Raw genomic sequence first — 17,681 nt, forward strand, 5'->3', positions numbered from 1 at the left:
CGGCGCGGCGGTCGGCAACGCCTCTGTAAGACGACAAGTGTCTGGCGCAGTTGTTAGATCGTTTACTGCTGCTACAATGGCCGCTTATCAAGATTTATGTCAGCCTGAAAGTGGTGTTATAGTCGGCGCACGTGTGATGAAACACACCGTCTCCGAGGTAGCGATGACGTGGGAATTTTCTCGTACGACCGTTTTACGAGTGTACCGTGAATATCAAGAATCCGGTAAAACATTAAAATTTCCGACATCGCTGTAGACGGAAAAGGATCGGCAGGAACGGAAGCAACGACGACTGAAGAGAATCGTTCAACGTGATAGAAGTGAAACACTTCCGCAAATTGCTGCTGATTTCAGTGTTGGGCCATCTGCAAGTGTCAACGTGGGAACCATTCAACGACACATCATCAATATGGGCTTTCGGAGCCCTTGATAACTGTGCGACACAATGGTTTACGCCTCGCTTGGGTCCGTCAACAGCGACATTGGACTGTTGATGACTGGAAACATGATGCCTGGTCGTATGAGCATCGTTTCAAATTGTATCGCGCGTATGGACATATATGGGTATGGAGACCTCATGAATTCATGGACCCTGCATGTCAGCAGGGGACTGTTCAAGTTGGTGGAGACTCTGTAACGGTGTGGGGCGTGTGCAGTTAGAGAGACATGGGACCCCTGATAGGTCTGGATACGACTCTGATAGGTGCTACGTACAAGATCCTGTCTGATCACTTGCATCCATTTACGTCCATTGTGCTTTCCGACGGACTTGGGCAAGTTCAGCTGGACAATGCGACACCCCACGCGTCCAGAATTTCTACAGAGTGGTTCAAATGGCTCTGAGCACTATGGGACTTAACTTCTGAGGTCATCAGTCCCCCAGAACTTAGAACCACTTAAACCTAACTAACCTAAGGACATCACACACATCCATGCCCGAGGTAGGATTCGAGCCTGCGACCGTAGCAGTCGCGCGGTTCCGGACTGCGCGCCTAGAACCGTTAGACCACCGCGGCCGGCGCTACAGAGTGGCTCCAGGAACACTCTTCTAAATTGAAACACTTCAACCGGCCACCAGACTCCCCAGACATGAACATTATTAACTATATCTGTGGTGCCTTGCAACGTGCTGTATAGAAGAGATCTCCACCCCTCGTAGTCTTACGGACAGCCCTGCAGGATTCATGGTGTCAGTTCCCTCCAGTACTACTTCACACATTAGTCGAGCCCATGCCACGTTGTGTTGTGGCAGTTCTGCGTGCTCGCGGCTGCCCTGTACGACATTAGGCAGATGTAGCAGTTTCTTTTGCTCTTCGGTGTATGTATGTGTATGTGTACGTTCAACATCTCCTCGTAAACCACTGAACCGATTTCAAGCAATCTTGGTATACGTAACACTTATTGTCTGAAAAGAGAATCACCGAGATATCAAAGAGATGGGAATGAAAAAGCAGTGCAGCCCATGACGTAGGAATAGCGATACTCTAGTCATCCAGTATTTGAGGATTAGGGCACTTACAGACCTGCATTTACAAAATTAGAACTTTAAAAAAATAATTTTGTTTGAAATGAAAATTTCATATTAGTACTGTACAAGAAAACGTAAGAAACACAAAGGTACACAAAATGATGAGTAAAAGACAAGAAACTCGATACGAAACAAGGTTAACTTTACATAGTTTTTCATAAATATCACAACACTTAACAGATTTGCACTTGTCATTATGACATCGCGGCGTGAGAGTAACGCAACGCAAGGCGGTGGTGGTGTAACGGTCAGCATGGTTGCTTCCCAAGCAGATGATCCGGGTTCGATTCCCGGCCACAGCACGAAACGCACATTTTTCTTCTAGGGATATTCCACGTAACGTAACGCGATCCTCGGACCTGAGAACTGTCGCGCTACGAATAGTTTTCCTTCGCCCAACGTCTCACTCCGTGTAGCCAGTGCGCTAGTCGCCGGATTTCGTTTCACAGCATCGTTTGTCTCCATGTGTCTCGACTTTGCTCGGCTTACGCGAAAGCTGACGTTTGGAAACGGGCATATATGTAGAGGGCAGGCGTGAGAAACGACTGTGAGAGACCAAAAAACGACAAACACACGACAGAACCTTTCATTTTATTGTGGCCACAGATTCGCGCCTTAGTGTACCGAGAGGCAAGAGTGGCGTCAGCGTGCTGAACAGCATCATTAACGCTAAGCAGCAACGAAACCGAAGTAAAAATGCAAATTGAAAGTAACCAAAGGCAGGTCGAGCTCCCAGCCGGTCACCCACCCAACTACTAACCACGCACAACGGTTCTTAACTCCAATGAACAGCCGATAACCGCTGCACTCAGCGTGCTATGGCCGTTAGCCACAACACCGTCAAACGTGCAGACATCTTGCTTCTTGTGCATATCACTTGGTATTTACCTGGCAGTGTCTCGCTGGAGGAAGCACTGTCTTTTACGAGAGAAAAATTAAATGGCACTTGCTGCGATCGAATACATGGCCTTTGTGTTCACACCACGACGCTCTAACCTACTCAGCTGACGAGCTATGCAATGGGGCCACGTCAGCAGTCCAATACTCGGTCCACCGGCTCATCCACCTTCGTTACTGCCCTGCCAGTCATTTAAACACGTATCTGTTTTCGTTGACTTTTGCTTTCTTGACGTTGGACCCAAAAAGCACAACACAAAGAAAACGTAAACGCCGGGAGAATAGCCAAGACTCAGCAAACGAAAGAATGTTCAGCTACCGGGAATCGAATCCAGGCCGCCTGGCTGAAAGCCATGTCTCCTAACAGCTTTCCATTCCTTCTGACCGCCAGGCAATCAGACTTGCAGGGCAAGCTCCGTAATCACTGCCGTCTCTAATAATATCTCTCGAACCTGTTTGCGCGTAATTGACTTGCTTTCCCGCACGAAGGATATGGCCAGTTTTGGAATATTTAAAATTCATTGTCAGATGTGGTGTTCGAACCCATGCCCCGTTCGGTAACAATCTGACTTGCGAGCGCAAACAACCTGCTGCTGTCGTTCCTAGCAACATCTCCAGAGCCTTACTGCGAAATGTGCTTGTTTTTTCTTGTGTGAAGGAAATACGTTTTTTTAGAGTATTTTAGACGAGTTGTCAGATGCGAGGTTGCACCCCACCCTCACTTTCGGGAGCCAGAGCTTAAATATGGTGCCTGACACCGTTGTTTTCCGTCGCCTTCTGTCTTCAGTGGAACGAGCAGAACTCTATCAATTTTTACATTGTCGGAGAGAAAACAACGAATGACAAGAAAAGGCCGTTCCCTAGCAACGGCTACGCTGTGCATTTCACCCTCAGGGGAAGCTAATGATATGCTCCAGGCGAGAATCAAACTAACCAACTTAACACTATGATACGTACGCGCTTTCTACTTCTGGACTGGCACACATATTGTAAGTAGGCTGTTTATGTTTTTTTATTGGTAACGTCACCTCTGTATGAAAATCACTGGCTGTGCTGTGTGCAGTCTGTGGCTGCTTTGCATTGTTGTAATACTCGCCATTGTAGTGCTAGGCAGCTGGCTGTGAACAGCGCGTAGCGTTGCGCAGTTGGAGGTGAGCCGCCAGCAGTGGTGGATGTGGGGAGAGAGATGGCGGAGTTTTGAAATTTGGGGACTAGTGCAGCAGGGGATACAACCCGTCGGCTTTGAACAATGACGTCACAAGTCGCCAGAGAGCATGTATTACAGAGATGAAAGAGCTGAGGAGAATGTTGAGAAACAAAGGAATGCGAGAGAGATAAACATTGATCTTGTCAAAAGCATAAGTGTTTTTTGACTTAAAAAAAAATCTCACGAGATAGAATAAACTGATCCTACTTTATTAAGCAATATCTTGTCAAAAGCCGAGAAGCGATTGTTCTTAATGTTCTAGCTCCCTTCAGTACGCAATCAGTGTTTTTTGACTAAAAAAAAAAAATTCTCACGAGATAGAATAAACTGATCGTACTTTATTAAGCAGCTCCCTTCAGTACCTAATAACTGTTTTTTGCCTTTTTTAAAAAGAATCTCACGAGATAGAATAAACTGATCCTACTTTATTCAGCAATATCTTGTCAAAAGCCGAGAAGCGATTCTTCTTAGTGTTCTAGCTCCCTTCAGTACGTAATAAGAGTTTTCTGGCTTTAAAAAAAAGAAAAAAATCTCACGAGATAGAATATACTGATCCTACTTTATTAAGCAATAGTGTTTTTTGGCTTTTTTAAAAAAAAGTCTCACGAGATAGAATAAACTGATCCTACTTTATTAAGCAATCAGTAAAAAAACGAAATGGAAAGATAACAGCAAAAGCTGTTATGTTTTAGTTTAGTTTTTTTTATTGATTGCTGAATAAAGTAGGATCAGTTTATTCTATCTCGTGAGATTTTTTTTAAAAAAAGCCAAAAAACACAATCCACATTACCTCAATATCATTACGAAAATTATTAAGTACCGGACGAATAAAAAACAAACAATTAAGTTAATTAAATCACACATTTAATGATGTACCGAATATCAAGCGATCGCTCTTAGATTAACATTCAATTATTTTAATGATAGTGCTTATTAGAACACAGAACTGCTTTATTATCTATGCCTCGAAGTGAAGACATTACGATCTATGACTAAGGAATGACGTCATTGTTCAAAGCCGACGGGTTGTATCCCCTGCTGCACTAGACCCGAAATTTGTCATGAACTGCTATATATATTATGACTATTGAGGTAAATACATTGGTTGTTCTCTATCAAAATCTTTCATTTGCTAACTATGCCTATCAGTAGTTAGTGCCTTCAGTACTTTGAATCTTTTATTTAGCTGGCAGTAGTGGCGCTTACTGTATTGCAGGAGCTTGAGTAGCGAAGATTTTTGTGAGGTAAGTGATTTGTGAAACGTATAGGTTAATGTTAGTCAGGGCCATTCTTTTGTAGGGATTTTTGAAAGTCAGATTGCGTTGCGCTAAAAATATTGTGTGTCAGTTTAAGGACAGTCGTATATAATATTTCAAAGGGGACGTTTCATATGTCGACCCTTAGCCGAGGATACCTCACTGGAATCTTCTGATTTTTTTTCTTGTAGTTTATGTAATTAGTGTAGCTTTTGTTTATTGCTAGCGCGTAATTGTAGAGAAAATCTCCTTTGTAGTTGCAGTCTTTCATTGTTGTACAGTAAAACATTTGTGGCATGCATGTAGATTTGCACCAAGTATTTTGCAGCTGCAATTAACTAGATATTATTTTCAGTGCTATCTTAATGTGTTCTCTTATTTTTGCTCTTCAAATTGTGCTTTTCTGTTTTATCGTGTGACATATTGTGACAATAATAGCGTGTGAAAAACGTAACACTAGGCTCCAAAGTAAACTGAGAAATAATAGTGACGACGAGCGTAGCTTGCCAGCACCACTGTGTAATGAATTAACAGACATTCAAAGTAGTAATTTGGTAACTGTGCATAGGGAAATAGAGCGGGCGTCAAATAATGGCGTAGACAATGAAACAAGTAGTGAACAGGGAAGCATTATCGATCGATCGGTCGGCAATAGCTCGCCTCAGGAATCCGAAATGACACGACACGATCTCGCAAATACTGTAGATTCAGGTTTTGTATCCTCACCGTTTTCTCAAATAAGTCAAGACACATTTTCTGCTTGTCAAAAAGTGAATGTTTCCGGTGCAAATTCATTGCCGAAAAGCACTGAGGAACATGTTCCAGACACCAGTGCATTGTTATTACAATTAATACAACAAATGGGACAAACACAACAAAAGCTTCAAAAGTTAGACACAATGGAACAAAATCTTCGAAAGTTAGACACAGTGGAACAAAATCTTAAAAAGTTAGACACAATGGAACCAAATCTTCAAAAGTTAGACACAATGGAACAACACCAGAGACAAACACAGCAACAGTTAGACGCAATGGAACAAAATCTTCAAAAGTTAGACACCACGCTTGAACAAACACGTGAAGATTTAACTACTGAGTTACATAACATTGAATCGAAATGTCAAAAAGTCTGTAATGACGTAAAAACACAAATTTGTGAGCATTTTCAACCTATTTTTTCGCGGCATGAAAATGCATTACAGAATCACGAAGCAGCCATAAAAAACTGCAAATTATTGTTCATGAAAATCATGAGACCTTGCAAGCTAAAATTGACTCAGTTGCATCTACCGATAGGGTTATGCAACTTGCAAAAACTCAGGAAAACTTAAAGGACACAGTAGATACCATTTCAACACAAATGGACACTCTGAAACTTGGTTCAGAAAAACATACAGAGGAAATAATTCCACTATCGGATAAAGTAGCCGAACTTTCAGATCAGTTCACTAACTTATCTACAAAGGTAGATGATAATCTGAATGACACAAAACCGGTAGTCTTTAATGAGACAGAAGAGTGCGAACAAATTAGGAAACTGAAACAAAATCTGAATCAAATCAATACACAGTACAAAAGAGAAATCCGGGAAGTGCCAGATCAGTTGGCACAAGTAGTACAAGAATTACGTATTTCAGAGGACACTCGCGCCCCAATACGGGAAGAGGGACTTAGAAATACGGAACAGCCACAAAATAATAACACAGGACACTTGGGAAATTATGACAGAAATTGGTAAGGCACACCGAATTTTGAGATGGAACCGCCGAAACGACGTAATAATGACCGACATGCGACTCGCCGACATGATGATTTTGACTATAAGCTGTTCATTACTACACGTAAATTCAAAACATTTAAGAATTCCGGCAACGACATTCATCCACAAGCGTGGCTTCATCAATTCTCTCATTGTTTTCCTCCCAACTGGTCATTAGAGCACAGATTAGAATTTATGTGTGGCTACTTAGAGAATGAACCAGCTGTAAGAATGCGGTCGGTCATTCACGATTGCTACAGTGAGGGAGAGTTTTATCATGCCTTCCTCTCAGCATATTGGTCTCAAGCTACACAAGACCGAGTAAAACATAGCATCATAATGATGAAACATTTCGAACAATATGAATTTTCCAGTCTTGTGAAATATTTTGAAGACATGTTGCACAAGAATCAGTACCTGTCAAACCCATACAGCCCCTCAGAACTCATCCGCATTTGCTTAATCAAACTGCCTGAACATTTACGACATATTATTTTGGCAGAACGTTGCAAAGACGACATTGATGCTTTTCAGGGACTGTTACAAGAACTGGAAATTGACACTGACAATCGGGGAACGCGGGAACAGGAGCACAACAATTACAGATCGCATCCGTCACAATTGAGCGATGACAGAAATAATATACGACAAGGCTATTCTTTCAACGTAAATCGTGACCGAAACAGACACCACACGTATGACAACCGTTGGCAGAGTAGTAATAACTACAGGGAAAGATCACCTCTCCGTGGTAATGACTATCACAGAGACAATCAGAGAAACAGACAATATGGGAACTAAAATAAATATTATCAAGGGAGACAGAATAACTTGAGACGCAACGGACCAGCGCGCAGTTACGATTCAGGGAGAAGTTCTCCACCATGTGACCGACAAGAAAGAAACTATGGAATCTACCGACATGACGACAGACGATATGATCGTAACGACAGACCTGAATTGCATCAGAACTGGCGGGATTCAAACAGAGCTGGGCCCTCTCGGCAAGGCGAATTTGTGGAAGTTAGGTCTCCTAATCCCAGTAACGACCCGCGCCAACAAAGAGACAATAAGCAATGACTCATACCGCTGGCAGCCACAAAACGTACATATGAAACTGACGACGCAGCTGCCGTAGCTAGTAATTACGTAAAAATGGAAGACATTAGGGACATCTTACTCCAGGAACACGACATAAAACATAACAACATTGCATATCCTGTGATTCACATTACTGTAAATGACGTAAAATTTACGGCAGTACTTGACTCTGGCAGTCCCATTTCAGTAATTAGTGAAACAGCTTTTAGCAAATGCAACAAATCGAACGATTGCCCGACACTTCCGTTACGTAAGATTAAATTACAAGGTGCAATCTTTGGAAAAAGTGTAGATGTACGCCAACAAACCAATTTAGAATTCTTTTGCCAAAGCCACAGCTTCTCTATGAACGTTCTTATTGTTCCATTATTGTCGACGGAAATTATATTTGGGGTAGACTTTTTGAATGAATACAAAGCAATCTTAAACTTTCACAATGCTGAAATAAGTTTAGAAAAAGAAGGTAAGTCAGTAGCTTTGAAATTTGAAGATTGGCTCTCAAACCACGACGAAGATATTAATCGGCTTTACCTCCTGTTAGACAACAGTTCGGAATTTTCGACGGAACTTGACACTAACAATCACTCTGCAAGTACTGACAGGGATGATATCGACGGCGCATTTGACACTAATAAGTTAATTCAGAATAAAATTCAAACAATTGAGAATTGTAATGACACTGATAGGCAGGACCTTTTTGAGATTTTACAAGCACATTCCACAGTTTTTACTCATAAAACAGGAACAATCAAGGGATTTCAATACCAATTTCGTGTTCGTGAGCATACTAAATTTTGTGTTAGACCATATGTAATTCCAGCACATTATAGGGACCGTGTTAGAACAGAAATATAATATATGCTTGACGAGGGCATTATTGAGCCTGCAGTAAGCTCATACAACAATCCATTACATGTAGTTGAGAAGAAAAATGGATCGATCAGGCTTGTCTTAGATTCGAGACAAATCAATACTATCATTATTCCTGAAACAGACAGGCCGCAAACGTTGGAAGAACTTCTTCAAAATTTTAATGGTGTAAAAGTGTTGTCTTCCATTGATCTCAGATCCAGATTTTATCAGATCGAACTTCATCCAGAATGTAGAAAATACACAGCTTTCCTTTGTTTCGGCGTTTGTTATCAGTTTCGGAAACTTCCCTTTGGTTTGAACATTTCTTCAGCCGCATTCATTCGCGGGCTAAATTCCATATTACCTGAGTTCTTAAAACGTCACATCACCTTATATGTGGACGATATTCTAATAGCAGAAGCTTCATGGGAACAACATAATCGCATCCTCAACAGTTTGTTACGTATTTTTGCAGAATCTGGAATTGCAGTTAACTTGGAAAAGTCTGAATTCGGTAGGTCAAAGGTGAGGTTTTTGGGACATATTATTTCTTCTGAAGGCATTCAGCCGGGTCCTGAAAAGTTAGAAGCAATCAGAGCCATTCCAGTTCCATCCACAAAAAGACAAGTCCGCAGTTTTCTGAGTCTCGTAAATTTTTACCATCGTTTTCTGAATATGCAAATTCTTGTTACACCAAAACTTTGTTCTCTCACTGGAAAAAACACTATTTGGAACTGGGACGAACAAGCACAGTTGGAATTCAATTCTTTGAAAGAATCGCTACTTAACGCGCCAATACTAGCACATCCAGATCTGTCACAAGATTTCTGCCTTCGCACGGATTCTTCTAAAGTCGGACTTGATGCCCATTTATTTCAAGAAGCCATAGAAAATGACACTACTGTTCAGAAAACCATCGCTTTTGCTAACCGAGTGCTAACAAAATCTGAAAAAAATTATTCCGTTACTGAATTAGAAGCTTTAGCTATCGTTTGGGCATTTAACAAATTCCGTTTCTTTCTTTCTGGTAAGCACGTAAAAGTATACAGTGATCATCGTGCATTACAATTTCTTATGTCTTCAAAATTAAATCATGACAGGTTAAAACGTTGGGCTATGTTCTATTAAGTTTTGCACCAGATGCCTGTTCATATTTTGTTACTATTCGTAGTGCGCTCTGTACTTCAGGGCCATTCACGAGTAGGAAGCCAACATCATCAGCGTATGCCTTGCACACGATCTTTTCTCCATGTATTTGTAGTCCTTGTAGATGTTTCATAAGGGAGGCAAGCAGGGGCTCGATGGCGATGGCGGAGAGTGCCATTGACATTGGACACCCTTGCCTAATGGAGCTGGTGACGTCAATCGGGCGGCTGATGTGCCCATTGATGACAAATCTGGCCGAGTTGTTTCTTAATGTATTGCTTACTACCGCAATGAATCTAGGTGGGAAGCCCATTGCGCCCATGGTGCGAAGGAGAAAACTATGGTTAACTCTGTCGAAGGCTTTGTCAAAGTCGAGTGAGATGAGTGCACATTTTATTTTGCAGACGTCGGCCGTTGAGATTAGGTCCCTGTAATCACAGAGGGTCTGGAGAATTCTTCTGTCTTTGCCCACACTTGTTTGATAAGGGCCAGTGACGCTGGTCATTGTGCTTTTCAGCCTGCGAGCGAGGATGCGGCCAAAGATTTTGTAATCGCTGTTTAAAAGCGTAATTGGCCTCAGAGCGCTTACAGATTTCGTACTGGTAGTTTTTGGCACTAGCACTACGAGTCCCTCACGAAATTCTTTCGGGATGTCATTCTCAGGGTTTAGCAGTTCGTTGCAGATGAGAGTAAACTTGCCTTTTACGAGGCCACTGAATCTGCGATAGAATTCTGCTGGAATTCCATCTGCCCCTGGAGACTTATGTTTCGTGCTTCCATATATGGCTTCTTCGACGTCTTCTTCAGTCACTTCCGAGATAAGAGTTTGTGCTTCCGCGTGGCATACTTTGCCCTGGAGGTTAACCATTAACTCGTCTTGAAGCTGTTCGTCAACCGGCTGACTAGACATTAAGGATTCAAAATGCTGTACGATTGCCTCTTTAATCTCTCTTTGCGTCGTCAGCTTCCTTCCATCATCAGTTGTTATTTCAGATAATATCTTGCGAGACGCCCTTTTGCTTTCACGAATGACATGATAAATGGAAGTAACCTCGTGCTGGGCTATGTTCTGGGCACGCGACCTTATTTGGTAGCCTTCCAGTTGTTTGCGCCGTAGTGCTAAAATTTTTGCTTTAATGTTGTTAATTCTTTCGTAGTTGTTCACAACTGTTGCATCGCACTTGTACAAATCCCTTAGACACTGAAAGTAAAATTCTATAGTTGATTTGTACCAAAAGTTTTTGTCTTTGGAGTAGTTTATGAAAAACCTCCGTATTTTAGGTTTGGCATGTTTCAGCCACCAGTCAGTGCCAGAGTTGTACGAGCTAAATTTGCTTTCACACTCTCTCCATACCTTGTGAAATGCCTCCTGACAAGCATGGTCTTCCAGATGTGACACATTGAGCTTCCATGTGCCTCTACCTCTGAATGTCCCTTGTTTGATCAGATTGATTGTGCATATGTATGCAGCATGATCGGAAAAAACGGTAGGCCATACTTCGGACTGCAAAATGAGGTGTTTCAAATTGTGCGTGACATATATCCTGTCGAGACGGCTCGCCGAGTGACTTGTGGCGTGGGTGAAGCCAGGGGCTGCACCGTGCATATGTTCCCATGAGTCTATTAGTCTTAAGTCATTAACGATACGTTCCAGTTCAGTACACTTGTTGAAATTGGGAGTTTGGTCTTTGGCATGCAAAACACAATTAAAATCCCCTCCTAGGATAAGGTGTTCATATCGAGTTCCAAATAGTGGGACAATTTCTTCTTTAAAGAACTCCGTTCTGCGGTGCCTGTTACTGGATCCTGAAGGGGCATACACGTTAATGAGTCGTATTTTGTTGATTGTGGCCGCTATGCCTTTACTGTTTGGTAGTTTTACTACATCGTGGACTACTATGCCCTCCTTTGTGAGCAGAGCCGTGCCCATGTCCGCTCCATGCCCTGGGTTTGTAATGGCGTTGAAGCCAGGTACGTTACCAAGCTCAATGTCTGTCACTTCTTGTAAAAGTATAATGTCACTGTCAGAAGCATATATAAAATCTTTTAAGTTCTGTAGTTTAAAGGAGCTATGAATCTTATTAAGGTTTACTGTCGCGATTTTGTATGCTTGTATGTCAGACATTCTTCGTTCTACTTGATCTAACTTTAAAAGACATTCTTCTGTATTGTCTCGCAAACGTCAGGTTTAAAACGCATCTTAATAATATTCACCGGTAGCAAATGTTTCAGCGGTGTGTCCTTGTTCTTTAGAATGTCCGTTCGCGGAGACGTCGTCGTTGAAGAAATCAGCCACCTGTGGGGCTAGCTTACAGTCTGTCTTAGTTTCTGAAACTTCTGTCATTTCAGCGTCGGCATTGTTATGGTCGCTTTCGTCTGCCCAGCTGGTTGAGGTTGTCGTCGTGGGTGGTACGAGTGAAGCTTCATGAGAGTGACTCGTTTCTTGAGGGTGGTTGGATGCTTTCTTTGTTGGCGTTCCTTGGACGTCTCGTTTTTCCAGCGCAGAAGGGGAACGCTCCACAGACACTGGTGTCGCTTTCGCGTTGCTACAGATCTGTTGGTTTAAGGTACTACCTATTTCCTTCGCTTTTTGTCGGAGTGTGGGAGCTGTCTCCTCTGCACCTTTGCGCGCCAGCCGGCGTTTCTTATTTTTCTTCGGAGAATTGCCTCTCGACGGACTTTCTTCAGTATCCAAGTTAGTGTCGCTTTCCTGCAAGGTGTGTCGGTCTTCAGCTTCCGGCGAATCAGCTGCCTTTACAATTGCAGGTGCCTGTGTCGGTGGAACTTCAAAGGTTTCCGTAGATTGGCGGGACTCTTGTAGGTCGTCAGCTATGACGGCACTGACGTCCATCGGAATTTCAGTGTTTGGAGAATTTGTATTTGGACACGATTCAGGGGCTGAGGAGACAGTCGGCCGTTCGCGTGCCACGGCGGCGTAGGTTCCAGGCAGCGTTGTCATCGCCGGTGGCCTGGCGGCCTCGCCGGCCGGCAGCTGTGCAACGCGCCGCTGCATACATTCTGCGCGAACGTGCCCCGGCTTGTTGCAGGCGGCACAGGTTCGCGGTTGGTCGTCATAAATTACAATCCCTCTATAGCCGCAGACATTGATGTACGACGGGATGTGCTTTTGTAACTCTACACGAAGCTGCCGTACGCCATTTAGTACTGGGAATTTATGCGCGCTTGACCATTTTTCGGCAAAGTTGCTGAGCACATTCCCGAAGGGTGAAATTACAGCATTAATTTGGTCTGTTGTAATCTCAAAGGGTAACTCGAAGATTCGTATTGTGCGAATGCCAAAACCAGCAAGTGCAACGGTGACTTCACCAACGTTTCCATCGGAGTGCTTAAATTTCATGACACCTCCGGAAGACTCAACTATTTTCTCGCACAACTCGGAACTACGCATTTTAACAAACACGACACAAGCTACAATCGACAGGTGGATCCCAATTACATCATTAAAGGAGAGCTTCACATCTTCTTCTAACCAATTTTCTACTTCAAACGACTTGGGTCTGGCATATCGAGGATCAAATGTAAGTTTCAACGTATCTTTTCGACTTGGTTGAGCCATCACTGCATGCTACTTATTCCTTCTCGAAGCGTGCTATAAACAGAGTTTTAAGCCGCAGCAAGCGCAAGACTTACCACGCGGAAGCACAGACGGCGCAGCGCACACCACACTACGTCCTACCTCCACGCCGTCCGCCGGCGAACTGATCGCTCGGCCAATCTGACTTGCGAGCGCAAACACCCTGCTGCTCTCGTTCCTAGCAACATCTCCAGAGCCTGACTGCGAAATGTGCTTGTTTTTTCTTGTGTGAAGGAAATACGTTTTTATATTTTAGACGAGTTGTCAGATGTGAGGTTGCACCCCAACCTCACTTTCGGGAGCCAAGGCCTAAATATGGTGCCTGACACCGTTGTTTTCCGTCGCCTTCTGTCTTAAGTGGAACGAGCAGAACTCCAACTATCAATTTTTACATTGTCGCAGAGAAAACAACGAATGACAAGAAAAGGCCGTTCCCTAGCAACAGCTACGCTGTGCATTTCACCCTCAGGGGAAGCTAATGATATGCTCCAGGCGAGAATCAAACTAACCAACTTAACACTGTGATACGTACGCGCTTTCTACTTCTGTACTGGCACACATATGCTCAATCGTCTCTGGATCGTCAGTAAGTACGTCACATTACATATTTCTTTTATCACGCTGCTGTAAATTAAAGGGCAGTTTTTTCAATGGATCTCAGTTCTGCTTCTAGTTACGCTACATCGCCCTAGCAGCACCTACACACTGCGTTCAGATGTGCTCACCTCCGCCCTGGCGTAGAGCGCCTACAGCGCCATCGCCTTCGGCCTCTGGTGGCAGGAGGGTAGCCGACACATCGCGGCGTGAGTGAAACGCAGCGCAAGGCGGTGGTGGTGTAACGGTCAGCATGGTTGCTTCCCAAGCAGTTGATCCGGGTTCGATTCCCGGCCACCGCACGAAACGTACATTTTTCTTCTAGGGATATTCCACGTAACGTAACGCGATCCTCGAACCTGAGAACTGTCGCGCTACGAATAGTTTTCCTTCGCCCCACGTCTCACTCCGTGTAGCCAGTGCGCTAGTCGCCGGATTTCGTTTCACAGCATCGTGTGTCTCCACAGCTCGGTGGAGGCGTGTTGGGCAGGGGTCGAAGCCCGAGGCCTGGCCATGACGTCTCCTCCTCCCTGCACTGAAGCACAGTGGCACCAAGACGTAGTAATTGTCCTTGGGTCGGAGTCTTATGATACTCATATGTGGACACGGGGCTTATGAGGCGTTGTCTATCCAAACAGGTAAAAGCTTGGCAGGAAGGCAAAATAACTAAGAGCTAGCGAGAATGTCTTCCGTATCATGAAGTGAGATCAGTATGCCGCTATTCCGGTGCCATTAATGCATCTGGAGCAGGAGTGATCAATAGAAGTGGAAACTTAACCAATCCCCTGCTTTTCGAAAACAATACTAAGCATATTCGCAAAGTCCCTCTTAAGATGTGGGAAAGATTTTTGCGTCCAGTACTCATGAAGCATGTAACCAATAAACGAAATAAAATCGGAAATACCATCACCATCAACCACTGCAAAAATGTAACGGCCAAGAAGCCACATAATGGTGTTGTTCTTTGTCCGGGGATAAAAAACCGTGTCCGGCCAGCAGAGGACATCAGTTGTAAATGCCGATTCCGAGCTCCTGGTGAGTAACGCCAATTGTCGGCGCAGCCAGTACCACATGCGAAGACGGTCAGCACAGGTAAATCGGTGTGGGAGTGTATCAACACAACCACACGTTTGACAAAGCGGAGAGGCACATAAACCTATACGATGAAGTCGTTCGTTCGTAGGAATCAGCTGATTAACCACCTTATACCATAGGGAGGCAACAGTTGCTGAATGAACGGGTAAGCTAATATTCGTCCATATGTTACGCCAATTAAAACGGGGATACTGCAAAACAATCGGGTTGGAAGAAAAAGACCTGTGCCATTTGGCAAGCAGTGTTCGCGTAGCAAAAACAGGACGACGTTGTAAGTGGAGATCCAGGTAACTAATCTCAATGTAGAAGTCCCGAACATGTCGTAGCTTCGCATTTAGAGACCCTACGTTAATAGGCGGTGACAAGCTCGCAGGACGAACGACATGGAGTAATCGCGAAGTAACAGTCGGGGACTCAGAAAATAAAAGATGGAGGGTTCGCTTAACATAAAGGGCAGCAGCCTTGACACGGACATCGGTGAACGACAAGCCGCCCCCAAGACGCGGCTTCGTAAGAACATCACAACGTAATTTAAAAATGTGCCCCCGCCAAATATATCTGTTAATAAGCTGGACCATTTTTGCACCCTGCATTCGGGGAAGCGGAAACAACTGAGCAACGTAATATACTTTACATAAAACATAAGTGTCTAATACACGCTTTTTTTGCAGTAGCGGTATCGAACGCCATGAGTGTTCGAATAAAACACCTTGAAGCTTGGAAATGGCCACTTGCCAATTTTTTGCAGCCATACGAAGAGGACACCGTTCAAGATAGATACCTAAATGTGTATGGTGTTCAACAGCCGTAACCCACGGAACAACCACACGTTCAAAGCCCCGCAAATTCAGGAGTTTGCTTTTACGGGGGTTAATACGAGAACCTGAGGCTGCAGAAAATTTATCTAGTTCCATTTTCAACTGCGGCACTTCTGCGGCGGAACGAAGCAAAACAACCAAATCATCAGCATAAGCTGTTGCTGTCTGGGTAACCCCAGAGATCGTAAGACCTCGAAGTGTCGAGTTGAGACGAGAGAGGAGTGGTTGAAGGGAGAGAGCATAAAGGGTCATGGATAAAGGGCTACCTTGCGGGACGCCACGTTTAATATCAATGACCTTCGTCAGCTGGCCATTAATGTCAATCTTAGCAGAAATGCCAGTCGTCATATTCTTAAGTACCAGCAGCGCCTTTTCATTAAAACCGAGTCGGCGCAGCAGAAGCTCTAAAAACGAATGGGACACACGATCAAAAGCCTTACTAAAATCAACAAATAAAAGCGCACAGGAAATATTGGTGACAGCGACAATCGACACAATATCACGATACCCCGCCAGAGGCGTCAAGATGGAGCGCCCCGGAAAGCAGCTCTGACAAGGAGTTATCACAGGTGTAAGCAAGAGGGATAGACGTGCATTAACAGCCCTAGCAGCCGTCTTATAATCAAAATTTAAAAGGGTTAAAGGACGAAAGTCACTAGCTGTCTTCAAACCAGCAGCTTTCGGTATCAGGACAACCGTACCTCTCTTGAAATCGGCTGGAACTGAGCCACCATTCAAAATTTCATTTACTATATCCGTAAAAACAGGCCCTATAATAGACCAAAAGCGAACAAAAAACTCCTTAGGAAGGCCATCCGGACCAGGAGATTTGTGAGATGGTGAACAAGCAATAAAAGCCGAAATTTCGTCTGCAGTAAAAGAAGCTAAAAATTCCGTATTATGGTCCTCTGTTAAAACTGATGGGATAGCAGTTAAAATCTCGTCATTATCAACCGGATCAGAATCGGCCACAGCATATAAGGTCTCATAGTAGCAGGTAAGTTCATGGGTTATTTGATTCTGTAAGGTAAGCCGGCGACCATCAGCTGCCATAAGACCGTCAATCAATACACGTCGACGGTTCTTTTGGTGACGAAACAGATGGTACATAGAAGTCATTTCATGTGCTAAGATGGACGGTGGTTTAGATTTAAGCTTCAATCCTTCCATCTGCAGTCGTTTAAGACTAAGGAGCTTGGCTTTAATTTTCCGAATCTCAGAAAGGTGGGCACATGTCATTCTAGAAGGATCATAAAGTTCGCGAAGCACCGAATAATAATATTCAAAAGTCAGTTTCAGATCTCGCGCTCTTTGATAACTGGAGGACATTAAAGTGCGACGTAGTTGTGGCTTCGCACAGTGGATCCACCAGTGAAGCTTTGACGGATAGTATCGCAGAGAACGTAAACACATGTCCCACGCCGTCTGTATTAGAGGTTCGATGTCAGGGTCATCGAGCAAGGAGACATTTAATTTCCACAGCGGCCGATAAAGTTTAAGAGGCTGACGCTCCAAATTAATTATAACCGCAAGGGCACAATGATCCGTAAAACTGGCTGGAATAACATCTACATTTAAAACAGAAGCACTAAGGGGATCAGAAATATACAATCGGTCAAGGCGACTACTGGAGGTGGCAGTAAAAAATGTAAATTTAACTAAAGTGGGGTGTTTAACCTCCCACGCATCGCGTAGTCGTAGTTGACGTACAAGAGAATGGAGCTCGAAACAATAATTAAAATGAGGGGATTGGTCCTTGGCATGTAATACACAATTAAAATCACCCCCCAACATCAAAGTCGCAGGATTTTTGCGTAAAAGATAAATCAGATC

The 17,681-nt window shown here is 43.7% G+C and overlaps 2 non-coding genes across 2 annotated transcripts; both read left to right on the forward strand.

The window, feature by feature from the left end:
• Window positions 1-1,758: 1,758 nt before the first annotated feature.
• On the forward strand, window positions 1,759-1,830 carry Trnag-ccc (transfer RNA glycine (anticodon CCC)). The gene has a single exon. It is a non-coding gene; the product is annotated as a tRNA-Gly (tRNA).
• A 12,335-nt stretch (window positions 1,831-14,165) lies between these two features.
• On the forward strand, window positions 14,166-14,237 carry Trnag-ccc (transfer RNA glycine (anticodon CCC)). Its single transcript has one exon. It is a non-coding gene; the product is annotated as a tRNA-Gly (tRNA).
• The last annotated feature ends 3,444 nt before the right edge of the window (window positions 14,238-17,681 follow it).

The sequence above is a fragment of the Schistocerca nitens genome, chromosome 2, assembly GCF_023898315.1.
Source record: "Schistocerca nitens isolate TAMUIC-IGC-003100 chromosome 2, iqSchNite1.1, whole genome shotgun sequence".
NCBI classification, from domain to species: domain Eukaryota; kingdom Metazoa; phylum Arthropoda; class Insecta; order Orthoptera; family Acrididae; genus Schistocerca; species Schistocerca nitens.